General features: G+C 28.5%; 1 protein-coding gene across 3 annotated transcripts in view; it reads left to right on the forward strand.

The window, feature by feature from the left end:
- sano (CABIT domain-containing protein serrano) overlaps positions 1-17,107 on the forward strand; it is a 199,921-nt gene that overhangs the window by 161,220 nt on the left and 21,594 nt on the right. For all 3 annotated transcript variants that reach the window (XM_088192723.1, XM_088192725.1, XM_088192722.1), the window contains one exon: positions 12,876-12,920. The gene's annotated coding sequence lies outside the window, so the exon portion shown is untranslated. The remainder of the gene's footprint in view (positions 1-12,875; positions 12,921-17,107) is intronic.

Genomic DNA, 17,107 nt, shown 5'->3' on the forward strand with positions numbered 1-17,107 from the left:
TTTATTGATCAAGATAAAGCTAAAATAAACTTGATCAGACATATTATTACTAATGTTTATTATGTTTTGATTGCAATTTATTACTAATATTTAGCATAGCTAGAAAATTAAATCAGTCAAGTAGGTCGTTAACTTTTACAGATTAATTTAAATAATTGCAATTAACATTGATTTAATATTAATTTTCATGACATGTAATATTAATAATTATTATGTTTTTCTATTCATAAAAATGTTATTTTACATATTATTTTATATTTATTAAATACATATTAAGTAACATTTGACATAATTTATTACAAATAAAAATAGTTATTTAATCCAAAAGTTAGGTATATATTGTATTTTCAGTAATATTTGTAGATTTTTCCATTCTTTCAATTTATTAAAAAAAATATAAACTAATTAACTTGTTAATTTAAGGATTTAATTCATATTTTTGCGTATTTGTATAACTTAATTATTATTTATGATTTTTCTCAAGTTACTATTACTTGTGGAAGACATACATATAGTTAATTACATCATAAGTATGTTTATTTTGGCTTTTATACAAAAATAATGAATTGTCTAATATTGTATATTTTATTAATATGTTTTTATCTAAAAATAATAATCCCCTCTGCGTTCGTCAGAAAAACTTGAGATTTTTAAGTGCAGATGGAACTAAAAAATAAATATTGAGCAAGAAGCAGCAACTAGTGATCATTTTTCGTGGTACATTTAATAACGAAACCTTGAAATTTATTTACTGACGGAAAATAATCAAACATTGCATTGTTGTAGCAGCAGAAGAAATTTGTCCAGAAAGGCTTATTTATTTAAAAACATCAGTTTGTCAGTAAACACTTCGGATCAAAGAGAGAATATATTAGAAAAAATATATTATTGAAAAAAATAAACACTTGTCGCACTGGATGAGTACTGCTCAGATCATACTGTTTATTCGAGGAGTATTATATTATATAATATTTATGAAGAGCTCTTGACGTGCATAGCATACACGAAACAACCACAGGAGAAGCTTTCTTAAAAATGTTGAAAAAAATATTTGGAAAAACAATCTACAATGGAAGAAATTGAAGTGTGGAGAAAACAATGGCAAATGCGGAAAATGCTTAGATATGACAGTAATTATAAATCATATCGTATTAACTGTTAACTTTATCTCATACGTTCTCAATATTTTCAAGAAAATAGCTTACCATACTATATTTTAGTACGCTGATTAGAAATTTAAATTTTATTGATTGAATTAGTTTTATCAGTTGCATCAATTTGCTTGTGGTTTTTTTCGCAACCAGAACAAAAAAAGCAATTTGAGAGCAATTATCAGGCAAGAACAATTATTAAATCTTTTTTATAATTTATATTGAATATAATATAGTTAAAAATATTATTTACTATAATGATTAATTTAACACAATAAATATTATCGAACACTAAACGGTACTGCATGGCAACTTATGAATCAAATGCTTCATCATTGAGCTACTAATTAACGCGTGAAGAATTTTCGAGCCGACTCGCTTTTCATTACATCATCGAAACAAAAAAAAAAGCTTTTGTAAAAGCATCGTCCGTTATTAGTATGTGCAGAGGCGAGTCAAGTCCTTTTTCCTGTTTCCTCCTCGCCTTTTACGTCACATTATCCTTGACAGGCAATTTAGTTTCCGGCGCAGGCCGACAGCCGATACCGCCGTAATGAATGTCTTCTTGCTGTTAAAGATCGTTGCCCTTAAGCTTTGGCCGGCATTTACTGTTTTATTGTGTCACCTGTCTAATTATACCACTTTTTTATCTTCATTCTTCTTCTTGTTCAATCTCGCGTGCGCTGTTAGAATAACAGACCCAGACAGCTATTCGGTCCATATTTATATTCATATGCGTATAATTTCGCACCCACATGTACGATATTATTTACTATTATTTTTTTATGAATTCTATCAACATAACTGTAACCCGCAGTTGGACTAGTCTTTGCCAAAATATAATGTTTATGTTGAACTTGATATTGGTACCATTTTGAATACGTACGTGCTAAATTAAAATAGAATATTGGCTAAAATCGACAGTTAGATTTGTCTGAAGAGATTAACCTAGTTTTAAATTGATATACAATACATTTGAATAACTTTTCATGTAAACAAAAATATGTGTGGCATGTTGTAGAATGATACTAAACTTATGTTTTTAAAGAAAGTTCTAAAAAGTAGGTCGAAGTTAAAATATTTATACTAGTTAAGGGATCAATACTTTGCATTTTATACAAAAATGACATTACTTAGTTCAGTAGCAGCTTCATTATTTAATGCATTTAGAATATTTGTGAAATACATATTACTAAAAATATATAGTATATTAGTGTGGGCGTTTTATAAATATATATATTGTACTAAACACTTTTAACGATATTAAACATATTCAGTATAATTAAAATATTAGATTATAATTAATTTTAAGTCATTTAATTTTTTTTATTTGTATCATGGTCTAAATTCATGTTTATATAAATTTTACAGTGAGTCACCAATGTTTATAGAATCTAAAGACGAAGCAAAGAGAAAGGAAAAATCGTCACAAAAAATTTTTAGATGCTCATTAGACAGTATTGAAATGTTATAAATTAGTATTTTTAATTATATATTGCGTATCAATATATTTATTATATAGTTTTGTCTATGAATTCTAAAGTTTCTCAAGTTTCTTTAATTACATTTACATATAATTAATTAGTACTGGTTCCTTTTTTTAATTTATATATTATGTTATGAATTTCTTCTAAAGATACTGATTTAAATTCACTAAATTTTATATTCAATGCTTCATTATTATATTGTACTAAATCATTAAACTGATATTTTAAATTCACAATCTCTTCTATACTCTCAATGTAGTATATTTTCATTTTTTTGCTGTTATATGAGGATCTTTACATATACATATTTCCATCAATCTCCATATTTATTATGTCGTTTCTCTGAGTTTTTCTCATCTTATTTGGATCATTTTTTTAGGTAGATCATCAGAGTTTTATTTAAAATAACATGCGGTATTTTTTTGCATGGTAATTAAATTAAAAACGAACACGAATAATGGTAAAACATTTAATAAATCATATGCGTACATAATTGTTACATTGTTAATTTATTTTAAATTCTTATATGAGATTTTAGTATAATTTTGACTAAAATATAAAATGCATGTTTAATTAAAAGTAAACTATACATCACATAAATTTTCTCTCGTGTTTGTCAAAATATGACGATATCTTACCATATAATTTGTATAGCAATTACATGATAAACATTGCCTCATGTTTAATTTAGCCGGCGATCCTTGCCAAAGACTTATTAATATAATTATTTTTAAATCATTGCATTATTGTTTCTTTGTTGACTAGCAATTGAGAAGTCTGAACGAAATGTTTACATATCGTATTTACACTTATCGTAATTGCTAATTATAAATTCTTGTCCCTTTTCTCACTACCTGCTCTGAATGTAGCTGTAAATTTGGCATATATTTTTTTATATAAATTTAAATAAATTTCAGCGGTTTAAATATATTACAAAATAATTGTATAAATTTTAAATTTAACTAAAAAACATTTATAATAATTATTATTTTGCATTTTCTTGAGAAATTCCCGAGAAATAATTATTGAAAAGATGCACTAATTAATACATTTGTTTAATCTATGTATTATATATTTTTTTATTATAGTTAAACACATTTAATAAATTATTAACAAACACTTTTAATCATATATATACTTTGCATAATTTATCGCATTGCTATTTTATGCCCATTGTGTCATTGTGTCATAAAAATATTTACCATCGTATTTTTGAGGATTGAAAACAAATGAATACCCTCTATATAGTAAATAATAAAATTAAGAACAGCAGCAAATGTATATTAATTTTAAAAATATAAAAAAAAACAGTTGAATAGAATATTTTACTCTTTGGCTTACACCATGTGTCTGTATATACAATATATTGCACCTGCCTAGTTACAACACTGAGAGGTACATATTTTTATTCAATTTTCCGTACACAAATCATTTTTACGAATAGCATCAATATATTTTTTGCGCTATGATTAAATCTAATAAAAGCTTTTTTACCACAAAGTCTCAATTATCTGATTATTATAAAAAAAAATATGTTTTAATTGCAAATGTATAGTATCGCTTTTATATTGTAAAAATTGTTTTTAATACAATGAGTAAAAAACGAGCTTTAAATTTATTGTACGATTGCGATCGCAGTATAATAAAATTAGCGTAGCTTCGTATTGAATATGGTTCAGTTGAATTTTATGTTTTGAAATGATCTGTTTATCTATTTCGTATTTCTTAAAACACCAGAAGATCAACATAGTAAAATAAATTAAATATGAATAATATTTTTACAGTTGTTCTCAGGCTTGTTAACTCATTGTCTCATTTGTATAACACGATCGGTCTCTCTCATTAAAATAATTTTCGATTCAATACCCACGACAACAAAGGTAGAACAGAGGTGCGAAAATCCATCATTACACAATTAAAGACAATCATGTATCGAAAGGCAACAATCAAAATTGCATCGCAAGTTAATTGCGTTGCAGTTGCAAGGGTACTTCGAGGGGTCGAGCCTCCGCTTCAATCCAATCCAATTATAATATTTTCAGTAATAATCTGGGAAGTATCGGCGTATCGTCGTGCATGATTACTGTTACGTGGCAAACACTGTGTCAAACAACTGAACAATATAAGGTCAGGGTCAAAAAAGCAACGCGTACCGTTATACTGTACGAGCGCTCGCGGCCACATACATCTCTCGATACGTGTTTCTGCGACGAGCTCATCAATCACGGCAGGTTCCTCCGCAAATTGCCACTTTGATTCCTGGTGGCGCTAAGATTGCTGCCATTGCTGTTCGTGATAAGCCTGATGAGGATTTGTGCGATTCGATTGCCGAGAGAGGCAAAAAAATGTGATAAAGCGGTTAAAGCCCCCGTATCGAGGCTGCGTCTGAGAAATTGTGCCGGTCGATGGATGGATAAATGGATTAGTGGTTAGGTGGTTAAATCTTATTTTATTAAAAAATATATATTAATAGATTAGTAAGTCAGTCAATAAACAATAATATTTTCATGATAGATATATTGTTAATTAATTTTAATTAAAATGTTAAAGCATAAACATTACACGAAAGCACAGTGCAGTCTTTTAGAAAGCTTCAAAATGATTCTAACATAACATGATGTATTGTATCATAATTAATTATGTATAATATCATTGTGTTTGTGGTGTTAATTTATTTAAGTTTTTCTTACACGATTCACAGACGTTGACTAAGCTGCCACAATTACGCTAATTACAAGCGAATCACCCAGTGTGCCATTTCGACTCGTTGCCAAACCGAACCTTGACTTTTTCACCAGATTCACGTTTATTTTATAACACACAATAACAATAGCAGATAATAGTGATGACTATGGAAAAATAACCTCGCTCATACGCATTTCACACGAGCCATATAACAGGCGATTCAGTCAATTGGACGATACAATGAGGAAATTTTCTTTAGAATTGTCTAACAATTTTCCAGTAGCGATGAAAACAATTTTCATAACGCATCTTGTGTCGTCGCGTTAACGACGAGTCTTTCACTTCCGCTATCGTCCGTTCCCATGACCATGGAGTACTATGAATTTTGTTTAACAGTTAAGAAAGATTGCGCCCCGCGGTCATATAGAATGGACGTCTGCGAAACGTAGTATGTTATACCTATGCCTGTGTTATTGTGCTGTAGAATATACTGGCTAAGCCCATATACGACACAATAAAAGTTAATCTTTTCATCAGTTGTTAATTTTAATCTCTGGCGAGAGACTCGTCTTCGTTTATTGCGATGTGCGATTAGATCGTATCTGCGACGTGCGTCAATCTAACGATGAAGTGTTGCATATTATTATATAATATAATACATATTGTATGTTAGGGTTGAGATAAATTTAAAAAAATAGGGTTGCAATAAATTAATTATTTATTAACAAATTAAATATTAATCAGTATTTCCTATAATAAAGCTTAAAGTCAATAAAATCAATATTTTGAATAATGAAATAATTCTAGTTTATTTTAATCAATTAAAATCACAGTATATATTTTAATCAATTAACACAAAAAAATCTTTAAGTCTTGAACTGAACTGAATCTAACTAAATTGCTAAAGCACAATCTTTCACTTGATGTTAATGTGCTTATCATGCTGCTTAGATATTTGATCCATCAAAACTGAGCTTAAATAATATAACTCGTACAGTTTGAATATGTTCGAGTACGCTCGGGATAAGGATGCCGGTTTGTTATTGTGTGCGTGTACATGTATATGAGAGAGAGAGAAGCGATCTAGCGTGTACTTCGTTGTCTCGCTTTCTCTTTTAAGGACAGTCGCTGATTCGTCAACGCTGGTATTCGTCATTAAAGTGTAGTGTGGCATAGAAGTTCGATCTTTTCTAGTGATTTATTTTAAATAGTTTTGTGTTGATATTAGTTTAATCCAGATATGCCCACTGTCCCATGGGTAGGTCACTAAACTCGTGCCACTGTTTTTTATTTATAAATTAAATTTTAAGAGAACAAAATTTCTTGGGCATATCTGGGTTAATTGATATCAAGGCTTCAAATATACACAGTAAGTTATTCGTTCTCTTACCCGTGGATTAAAATATTTTAATTATTTTTCCATTAATCCGTACGTTGTTGGTTTTTTTACACTATTCTCTGTAAGGCTTAAAAAAGTTATTATTCTTATCGTTGCGCCAATGATAATTTTTTAATTTATTCAATGGATTCTAATGATTTAATAGAGTCGTCAAGCCATTAAACAATCTGGGAATAATTTCTTTCCCCATTTTATATCTTTTTGCTTTTGAAGAATAGCTAAAGACTTCATTATTTTTTTGACTAGTGAAAGATTTTGAATTTTGCAAATATTTAATTATTGACATCAATGTCTGGTTTCTTCGATTATATAATATATTTTTTTTTGTCCGTTGAAATTTCCAACTTAGCTCAGATGTATGTATGTTAAATAAACATATATTTTCTTTTAAAATAAAAAATATTCTGAGCGAAATTGTTTTGAGCCACACAGTTCACGCACACAATAACAAACCGGAATCCTTATCCCGAGCGTACTCTAGTTATACGTAAAGTTTTTTATGTGTGCATCCGTAAGAAGCAGGTTCAAATCTAAATTCTGGGTGTCGAGCTGGACCAGAGAATCCGAATAGAGTAATGGCGGCTTCTGTGATCTTCGATGATCTGAAGTTCATATGAACCTAGTGAGCTCTTGAAGGGAATGTTTAAGTAAAAATGTCAGAGAAAGTTTCTTAAGTAGTGTCAAAGAAAGTGATTGTTGATTGCGAGCGTTCCTGTATTTATACCGATTGCTTTTTACACGGGTGATTTTATTTTTCGACCCTTTCGGTGAGACAGCCAGTTATGAAAGGGCGGCCAGTTTGAATGGATGTGTTTTCCTTTCTCAATATTTTTATTTATAACAGGTCTCATATTATTAAGAAGCCTATTTTTTTGTCTTAGGCGTTTAAAACCCGTCTTTATACATGTCTTAATTAATAATAAAATTTTCATACTTTTATGTATAATTTTCTTAAATGTACTCTATTGTCAGTTTTAATTATAATTTGTGAATTTAAATCGATTGTAAACTAACACGTTGACTAGATACAAGCATACGTCATGAAAATGACAATTTTCAAGAAAAGTGGAAGGCTTGGAAGTAGGGTTTTTAATTAATTGTATGAATTATTATTTATTACATTTTTAACTATATGAATATTCGAATAAAATATTCGTTTATACACTCTCGAATAAAATTTGAAACAATTTGTATACTAAAGAAACATTAGTCATTTTGCTAAAAACTTGGAAAGCATAAAGAATTGAAACCATGAATATAATTTCATAGAATTAGCTTTTAGCAAAAGTGCATTTCGGTAAAAACTACGATGGGAATGGTTCATTCTTTATCAAAAAAAAGAATAACTAAACGATTTCTTATTTATAGGTTCAACTGATGTACAATTAACTTTAAGTGTTTAGGAGCACGTGCATCATATTTTCCCAAATTTCGTTACAAAAATGAATAAAATAAATAAATAGGAATTATTACAAGCTAGCTGAAATGTAGTCGATTGACGATCGACCACTTTCCGTAAAGAAAGTGAATTCGAATGCAATGTATCGGAAACTAATCATTCATTTTGATATGGTAAGTTTCCTTTGATAAGTTGTTCTGTATCAAAATGGCTATATCGAGCGTTTACACACAGAACAACATACACAAGTAAATAATTGATATTGCACTGGCCGTATGAGCATCGTTGAGCTTGTAAGTTGCGCATGTTACAGCCTTCATTTTCAATAATTAATACGAAGCTTAGCGGCCGGGCAGCATTTATTATGGTTAAATGTTATCTATCGACAAGAGACGATCACATTAAGCGGCGCCCACCGTTCGGAAGCGAGCTCATACCATATCCACATACATATACTAGATAGATCGGTTTTGATGTTGCGGTTTGGCTACATCCTAACCAGCCGGCGAGTTACACGCGGTGTGTCCGGATAATTAAACCCGGCCGTTTGACAAGTGAGCATTTATGCGGCCCAGGTTCAACAGCCTGCGGCCGATATGTTACGCGGGGCCAGGGTTGCTCAATCTTTTCGCGTTGCACAGTTGCCCAAAATGGCAACACTCTTATGCAACGCGGCGCACGCGTGACGGTCAAGGCGTGGGGCTGCTATGCAAATGTGTCGGTGGAAAAATTCAATGACAATCGTGACACGATTGCATTACCATATCATACTTAAGCGCAAAAAATCAGTGAAAAAATACAACACATGGTGATGATAGTAGCGTTGTACAATATATGTTTTACGACAAAAATAAGATATTGTTGATTTAATTTTTAGTTTTTGAATATTCCTAATAATGCTTTAATATTTATTACCATGATTCTGAGTAAAATATTAGAATATTTCTACAAAATTATATGTTTTGCAATTGTAATGTTGCAGGCAATCCATTATGGTAATCATTAACTTTTTATTTCATAGTTTTTATTCTTGGTGCTCTCACAAAGAGTAAGTTGCAAACTTAATTTACTCAATCTATTTTATCTATTTCCCCGATATGACGACACACACAATCGTTTATCAATGGTCAAGAGAAGGTAGTTTGGCATTGGTAAATAGGAGCAAGTTGACTATTTCTTTCTACCAGTAACTAGGATCAGATCGCCAATCTCAAACAGACCTACCAACAACCATAGGGGCTCATCTTTAAAAAAACATGCTATGCTATATTATCGATAGCATATTAATGTAAAATTAGTAAAAATATATTTATTTTAGCATAATTTTTATTTGCAGCTCTTCAATCTTTGCTGTCCAGTGTATATGGAGCACTTTACAATATATTTGTTTATTTACTTCTTTTAATTATATCATCTTTAAAGAAAACAAGGTCCATCAAAGATATACCCATATTTTTTTGTAAATATGGTTATAAAACAATCTCATTTATCTTTGACAGCACATTACATGTTTTTTTTACATACCACGTATTGTTCACCTAATATATTATTCTGTACTACTAATTTATTTATTAATTATATTATTAATTTATTTTTCACTCACTTTATCTAACTAAAAATTTAAAGGATTTATTTTAAAGACAATTTTGATTCGAGATGTGTTTGGGAACAAATATGAATTTAGCCTTCGTTCTTTGTAATTGAAATTCTATTCATCATTTATATACATAATTTATATTGTTTAATAAGAATATTATACTCAAATTTTTAATGGCACTAAAAAGACTATTATTATTAGTATTAGTTATTACATATAACTCTCTCCCATCTTTCTTTAAAATAACAGTCTTGTTACTTTGATGCAAATAATGCAACAATAGCTTGTTTTACCTGTCCTCCTGATAAATTGTTTTAATCTTAAAAATATAACGCCCCGAGCAAATGATTATCAAAAGGAACAATATCTAAAAAGTATCGTAAATTTAGTATTCTGTAATTTAGTAAAAGCTGTTTTATTTAGGTAACAATAAAAATTACGTGATTTTATCACAATACCGTTTTTGTTAGACCAGCTTTAGATTTATTAAGATAAAATCCTGATAACCTGTCTACTTGCTCTTGAACTGACTGTGTTAACGCAAATATATCATAGGTTAATTATACATGTATTTTAACTTTAATGTATTTAATTTACGTATCAGATGTATATGTAAACTATACTTGTTTGAATATTATTTCAGCAAAAATATTTTTTAAATCATAAATTTTACATAAATAAAATAAAGTTTTACATTCAAATTTTTTACTCTGATTTATTTTTTTTAAGTTATGTGTTAAGTAAAATATTACAATATTTTTTAAATCCTCTTGTATCAAAAATCTTGATAGATTTGGAATTTACTTATATATATATATGATTCATACAGGATTATTGATGGATTCTGTACAATACACATGAACAAATTAAATACAATAAAAAAGTAGTAAAAATATAAATTATTGTATCCAATTGTTTATAATATCTGATTGCTGATAAAAAGAAAAAATATATTAATTAAAATTCTTGACAGATTCTCTTTAAATAAAACTTATTAGATTTTTAGATGTTTTTCTTTATCTTTTATTCATTCTTTATATTAAATAATAAGCTGACGTCTCTATATAATCTAATTAATAAAGAAAATTGTGCCTTTTAATATTTTTTCATATTTATGATTTTAACAATAAAGAAATATCAAAAATTTATTAACATTTATTTGCTTATAAATAATACAATAAAATATTAAATAGCATTATTACATAGTTTAAAAAAATAAGATAAGATATGAAATAAAAAAAAATATTTTTATTTAAAATGGCTGATTTTATTAGTGATATGGAAAACGCTACAATTTTATTATTTAAAATATGCTATAAAATATTTACAGAAATGTTTTTTTGCCAGTGATTTATTAAGGAATAAATCCTTTGTATAAATAAAAAAAATATGAAGTTGTCAAAGATTTTTATAATAATAATACGATTATTGCATTTAGTATTTCTAATAAATTAATCTAGATGTATAAAATTGTAATGAAGCAAAAATTTTAATACCAAAACGTATAATTTTGCTGCAGCAATTAGTGATGTACAAAGTCTCGTATTATCATCGAAAAATATCGCTTCAAGTCTTTTGATATTTTATAGTCAATTTTCTATACATGGTAGAAGTTTCCCAACAATATGATTCCACTGGAATAGTCTCGCTTGGTTACTGTTACCATAGCTTCAATTTTGTAACATGTTTTAAAGCTTCTTTTCAGTCTAACCATTGCATCATAGAAAATCCATTTCTTTTTAATAACTAATCAAGAACAGACTTTGTAATGTGCTGTTTTTGTCTTTTGGTCAGTTCGTGCGGTACCCATGTGTCTATTTTTTCATATGCCATCTAAATGTCGTGAAACTTGCAGTTTGCTGTGAACTGCAGTACATTTATTTGTGAATAAGTCCCAACAATGTTTCTCGATATTTTTCACTAAGCTCATGTGCATCGCTAGTACGAAATTTCTCGAACTAACGCTTTATAGTTCTTTGACTAATAGTATCATCACAAAATTCAAAATAATATTTATCGTGTCCTACGCCTCATTGTTTCAGTTTTATTTCTTAGTATTTTATCGACACCCTAATGTATGATCGTAAGAAAAAATAACACAGTATGAATGCAGATGAAAAATAATTAAGATTCGTTGCGTCCGTTTTCAACTGAGTAAAAATTAGTCACTTGATACAAAATAACCGGATAATTTTAGGTATTAAAATATATTATAGAAATAAAATAATTGATTGTATAACTTTTTTAAATCGAGCTAGTTTTGTGTCAAAAAAATTATTGTATAGTGTATCGATTACTAAAGTTATCTATTTACTTTTTTACAATATAAAATAAGATATTTACTCGCTCATAGATTTATTATTTATTTATTAATTAAAGCATATTCAACCCATGGGTTGATTAGCATCCATATTGCGCTAACCCATCATCATGATCGATTGTGATAAGCGAGCTTTGCGACTTGCAGTAAAAGAAAGAAAGGTCATAGTATCACCTATCTGGTCGTCGAACCGTCTCTTGATCTCCGTTTCGTTTCCAGCGAGCAAGCCTTATGGCTACGTAGCGCACCATCATATCACTATAGCCATTGCGCATTATTTTACGATCACAGGCACAAGTTTATTGATTTACGACATTAAAGACTTTTCACCCCGATGATGTCCGTTTTTATATGCCCATGTTCGCACAATCGACGGTTATTTTTAACTGTCACACCTCCGAGGCATACCTTCGGGTCGGTGATTTATATGCAAAACTTTTACGATCAACACCTTTGGGGGCGTTAGGAAATTTGTCAAACTCGTTTTTTACATTCGTAACTATATAACATTTGCATAAATTTAATCGGCGCTTAATTTTGTTTACATACGGATATAAAACAAGCAAGGCAAAGTTGCATAAGGTACGTTCTCGTAAAAAAAGACGCAGAAATACAAAAGCGAACTGTATATGGAAAACGTGTTTGGTTGTGTTGTCTCACTCCGACTTATCAACAGGCTTTGAATGCGTGCGAAAGAGATATACGATTTGAGCAACCAGTATTACGCGTAATAAGATTCGATCAGATATTGAACCGTTAGGTATTAAATATACTTGAAAAGAATAATGCAAGATGAACGATTAATACTTATTTTGATTTTATTTTTTTTATTTTCAGATATATCAATCGAGGACAACCAGGGCGTCCAGCCACTGTGTTAAGGTATTATATAATGTTTTAATTTAACATATATTAAAGTAAAACATAATAACGTTTAAAGGTAAAAGTAACAACCTGTTACAAAGACGATGTTACCTTTCTATCGAGTGAATGTCAGTTCACTGTTTTCTTAATCTTTTGACATTTAAACTACGTGCATTGTATAATCTATTATTTGTGTTTTTAGTCATATGAATTATGTTTATACAGTTCATTTTAAATTATATATATGTATGTTATAATATTTATTTTACTAAAAGTATTACTTGAATCTTAATATATATTTACTTTTAATTATTGATAATCGATTCAGAAAATTTAAGCTTACGTGATATTATCTTAGCCTGTCTTAACTGTCATGAAAACAACTAAACTCTATAAATTGATGGCAGATCACGTTACCAAACACTGGTCTCTGATTGACAGTTTTTATTCATCAAACTGTAAAATAATTTTTGTATTTGAAGTAACGCAAAAATTGTTTGGTTTTCAAAAAAAATGCTTTAAATTTCGGTATATACGCGGAACAAATAAAGTATAAAATATGGAAAATGTCTCATGTTAATTCTAGACATTGAATTAGTGTATCTATATATTATTTTGGATATTAACTTGAATTTATACATATCCTGTATTTATTTATTGGTAATTTCAATAGAGTAAACACAAACACCTACAATTAGTGAAACACCAGACATAAATCAGTTGTTATTTTATTAAAAATAAACTATTAATACATCTTAAAATCAATAGATGTCACTATGCACAATCTAGCTTGATTTTATTTTAATTATTCATCACGATATTCATCCGTGAGATAAGGAAAATTTAGGTCAATCTATTCTGGATTTAAAATTAAAATTTTATAAAAATCACTAATTCCAATAGCTAGGCATTCTGGTTTCTATATGTTTTGCTTTTCTCGAGAAATAAAAATTTTCATTGTCACTTCTCGATTTTATTGAGATTTCTTAAAAACTTTGATGAATAAAAAAATATACGTAATATACAGTATATTATTAGATTTATTTATATTACTGCCGAACAGAGAACTGCATGATCGTAGAAAAGAACAATCTTAAATAGGATGATAATTTGTTATTTTTTTCTATTTATTTTATAGTTACTAGTTTGAGACGTTACAGTTTTTGCTATTCTTATAATGTATGTGACTAATCAAAGGACCGGAAATATATTGTTTTGGCTTCCTATATCGTAAAAAATCTATTAATAACAGCTGTTGCTACTTCATATTTTTTATATTTCAAACAAGATAGAAATAAAAAAACATTTTTAAATAATAAAAAGTGAGATTTAAATTCGCTGACCAAAGCAAAAATAAAGCCGATCAAAGTAGTTAATAATATCGTAAACATCTGGCGTGGACCTACCTTTTTTTATGCAGCTTTTCTTATTTCCATTAAAAATATTTGTACAAATTTAATTCTTTGTAAAAATCAGCAAATTTTTGCCATTTTTCTTAAAAAATTTTGGAAATAATTTTCAAGAAGAAACATTTTAAAATATTAAAAATTTGTTACATAATATCGATTTCTATACTAATTAATATATATTATCAGTATATTTATCTTAATTTTAGTTTCTTAGCATACAGACAAGCTTAAAAGGAGGTTTAATAAGCATTATTAAATTAGGTCATTAACTTAAAATGGTATATTTATAATTCGAATTATTTTGGAAAAGAGTCATTTTAATAGTACATTGTGTAACTATTTATTTTCTGACCCTCAAAGCAAAACCATTATTATTAAATAAAGTAATATTTTGATGAAATTTGCACATTTATTATCCAAAAACATAAGATTTTATTTGAAAATTAAATCAAAATGTATTGACACCCGCTTTTATAGGCCGTCATTATTTTTTTACTTCCACATCTCGAACTCGATTTTGATACTGTATTTATGCTCAATTTCGATCCGACCACCATCGTCATCATCATCATTACTTTACGATAATGACTTGCAACAACGATCTCAGAAGAAAAAAAAACAACCCGCGGAAAAATCTCCGCAAAAAATGTTCTTTAACCGAATCACGCGCGTGTTCGGTGGGCGATAATGCATCCAAGCTGCATTTCCTTGTTGTACATATATTTTTAGCACTTATCCAAACCACAAACTGAATAGTAGTTAACCACAAACCAATAAACAATAAATTTGTTACATAATGACAATTTTTATTGTAGAAAAAGTCAAACATTAGCGATTTTCAAGACACACAATGTGTTATGTTATATTTTCGCCAAGATGAGAATTTCGCAATTTGGTTTTGTAGTAGATGGATAGTATAAAAAATAGCAAGATCGAGCACGACCGTATTACTCTTCAATGGTCGTGGCCCGTTTCCACAATAGCCCGTTTATGAACCGAGTGAAAGTTGATTTTAGATATAAAAAAAATTATAATTGTGCGACGTTTATTGCCTGTATATTTACTCTGATTTATAGCTGATAATGAATTAACGACTATTCTCATTTATTTTTACTGCTTTTAATGGGATTTTGGGAATAAGTACACTTCCGGCTGTAAATGATGTAAGTTAATATGTCAGTGTCTTTAAAATCAACCGCGTTTCACTTGAATCCAAAGAATCTAAGAAATAAACTTGCGTTAGTAATTATTATATGATCATTATTCCGATTGATCATCAAAGGTAGGGTTCTTCTATTATTTTTAAATCCCAAATGAATATTGTGACGAATATTTAAAATAAAATCGAGCTAGGTCGTGCATTGTGATATCTATTATTTATTATTAATAAAATTTATGTCACTAATATACAGACTGATTTTAACTTGTACCTCACTACAATCTTACAGGTGTTAATTAGATTTTATCTGTTTTAATGCATTGGGCTAACTAAATTTTGTCATGTAACAACAAAAAATGTACAATAAATAAATTTGGATATAAAAGAACAAATTATTTAATGAACTCGGTGCATAAACTCAAATAAAAAAATACCTGAAATATTTGGGTTTAAATCTCATATGTTTTAAAATTTTTATTGCTTCTGTGGGGTCAGAATTAGTGGTTATTAAATAAAAAAAATTCGATCAATAATTACAGTTTTTAATCTCACGCATATATATATTGATTTTTTTTATAAAAAACAGTTCAATAATGAGCTAATTTAGCTCATAGATAATAGCATGCTGCAACTCGCATCTATTTAATCGTGATATTTATTCATCGCCGTTTACAGGGATTGTCAGGGGTGCTCTTATTAAAGTCGTTTATTGTAGGTATTTTAATACCTTATTTTATTATTATTTTTATTCATTCAAATAAAATTCAGTTAGTCTTATAAAATACGTATTTATAAAACTATAGTTAGTTTTATAATTATTAGATCAAGTTGAGTTTGGTTAATTGGTTTAGATCAGGTTTGAGTTTAAACAGTAAAAGGACGTTTCGAAACTATTTCAATGAATGTGAATTTTTTAGTGAAGTTATATTTTCACTAGTAAAAATATAATTTCACTAGCGATGAATATGTATCAAACAATTAATTTATAGTTTCACTGGTTAATATTTAATTAACGGTTCATTTTTACGCCGCCTGTTACATGAAAACATAGTTTTTCTAGTATTTTTATACAAAATAATTTGTATAAATACTACAGTAGTCGTCATTTAACATCAGAGGCAACTAAAGGTAGATTCTACCGGTCTTGTATATTACCGTCATCGAACGTAATGGGTAGAAACTAGCTTATACGTCGGTTAAGTGTTTACTAGTGAAACTATGTGTACATATGTTCCGTATATTTTGTTCTTAACAGGAGTTGCAACCCATATATTTTTTGTTCAAACCCAAACCTAACCCTAATGATAATTAATCAAACAAAACTTGCCATAGCAAAAATTTAAAAACTACAGTTAGCAATAGAACTTTTATAAGGTCAAGTTGGGTTTGCTTAATTCGATTAGGTTAGGTTTTTGTTTGAACATTGCTTTAATAAGTCGTACTATTTTTTTTCAAAATAGTTGTAGGAGAAAAGTGTACTGTTTGTGCACTTGTTTGGATAAATAGAAATAGCATTTTTAATGAAATTTAGCACAATTCTGATAAATAATTGACATCATTAACTCGGATTGAATATTTTTTTATTATTTTAATTAACAGAAACACGTTTAATTATAAAAAATGTTTCCCGAATGTCA

Source organism: Plectrocnemia conspersa, unplaced genomic scaffold (genome assembly GCF_051122295.1).
Source record: "Plectrocnemia conspersa isolate PC_06_02 unplaced genomic scaffold, ASM5112229v1 ptg000009l, whole genome shotgun sequence".
In the NCBI taxonomy this organism is placed as follows: Eukaryota; Metazoa; Arthropoda; class Insecta; order Trichoptera; family Polycentropodidae; genus Plectrocnemia; species Plectrocnemia conspersa.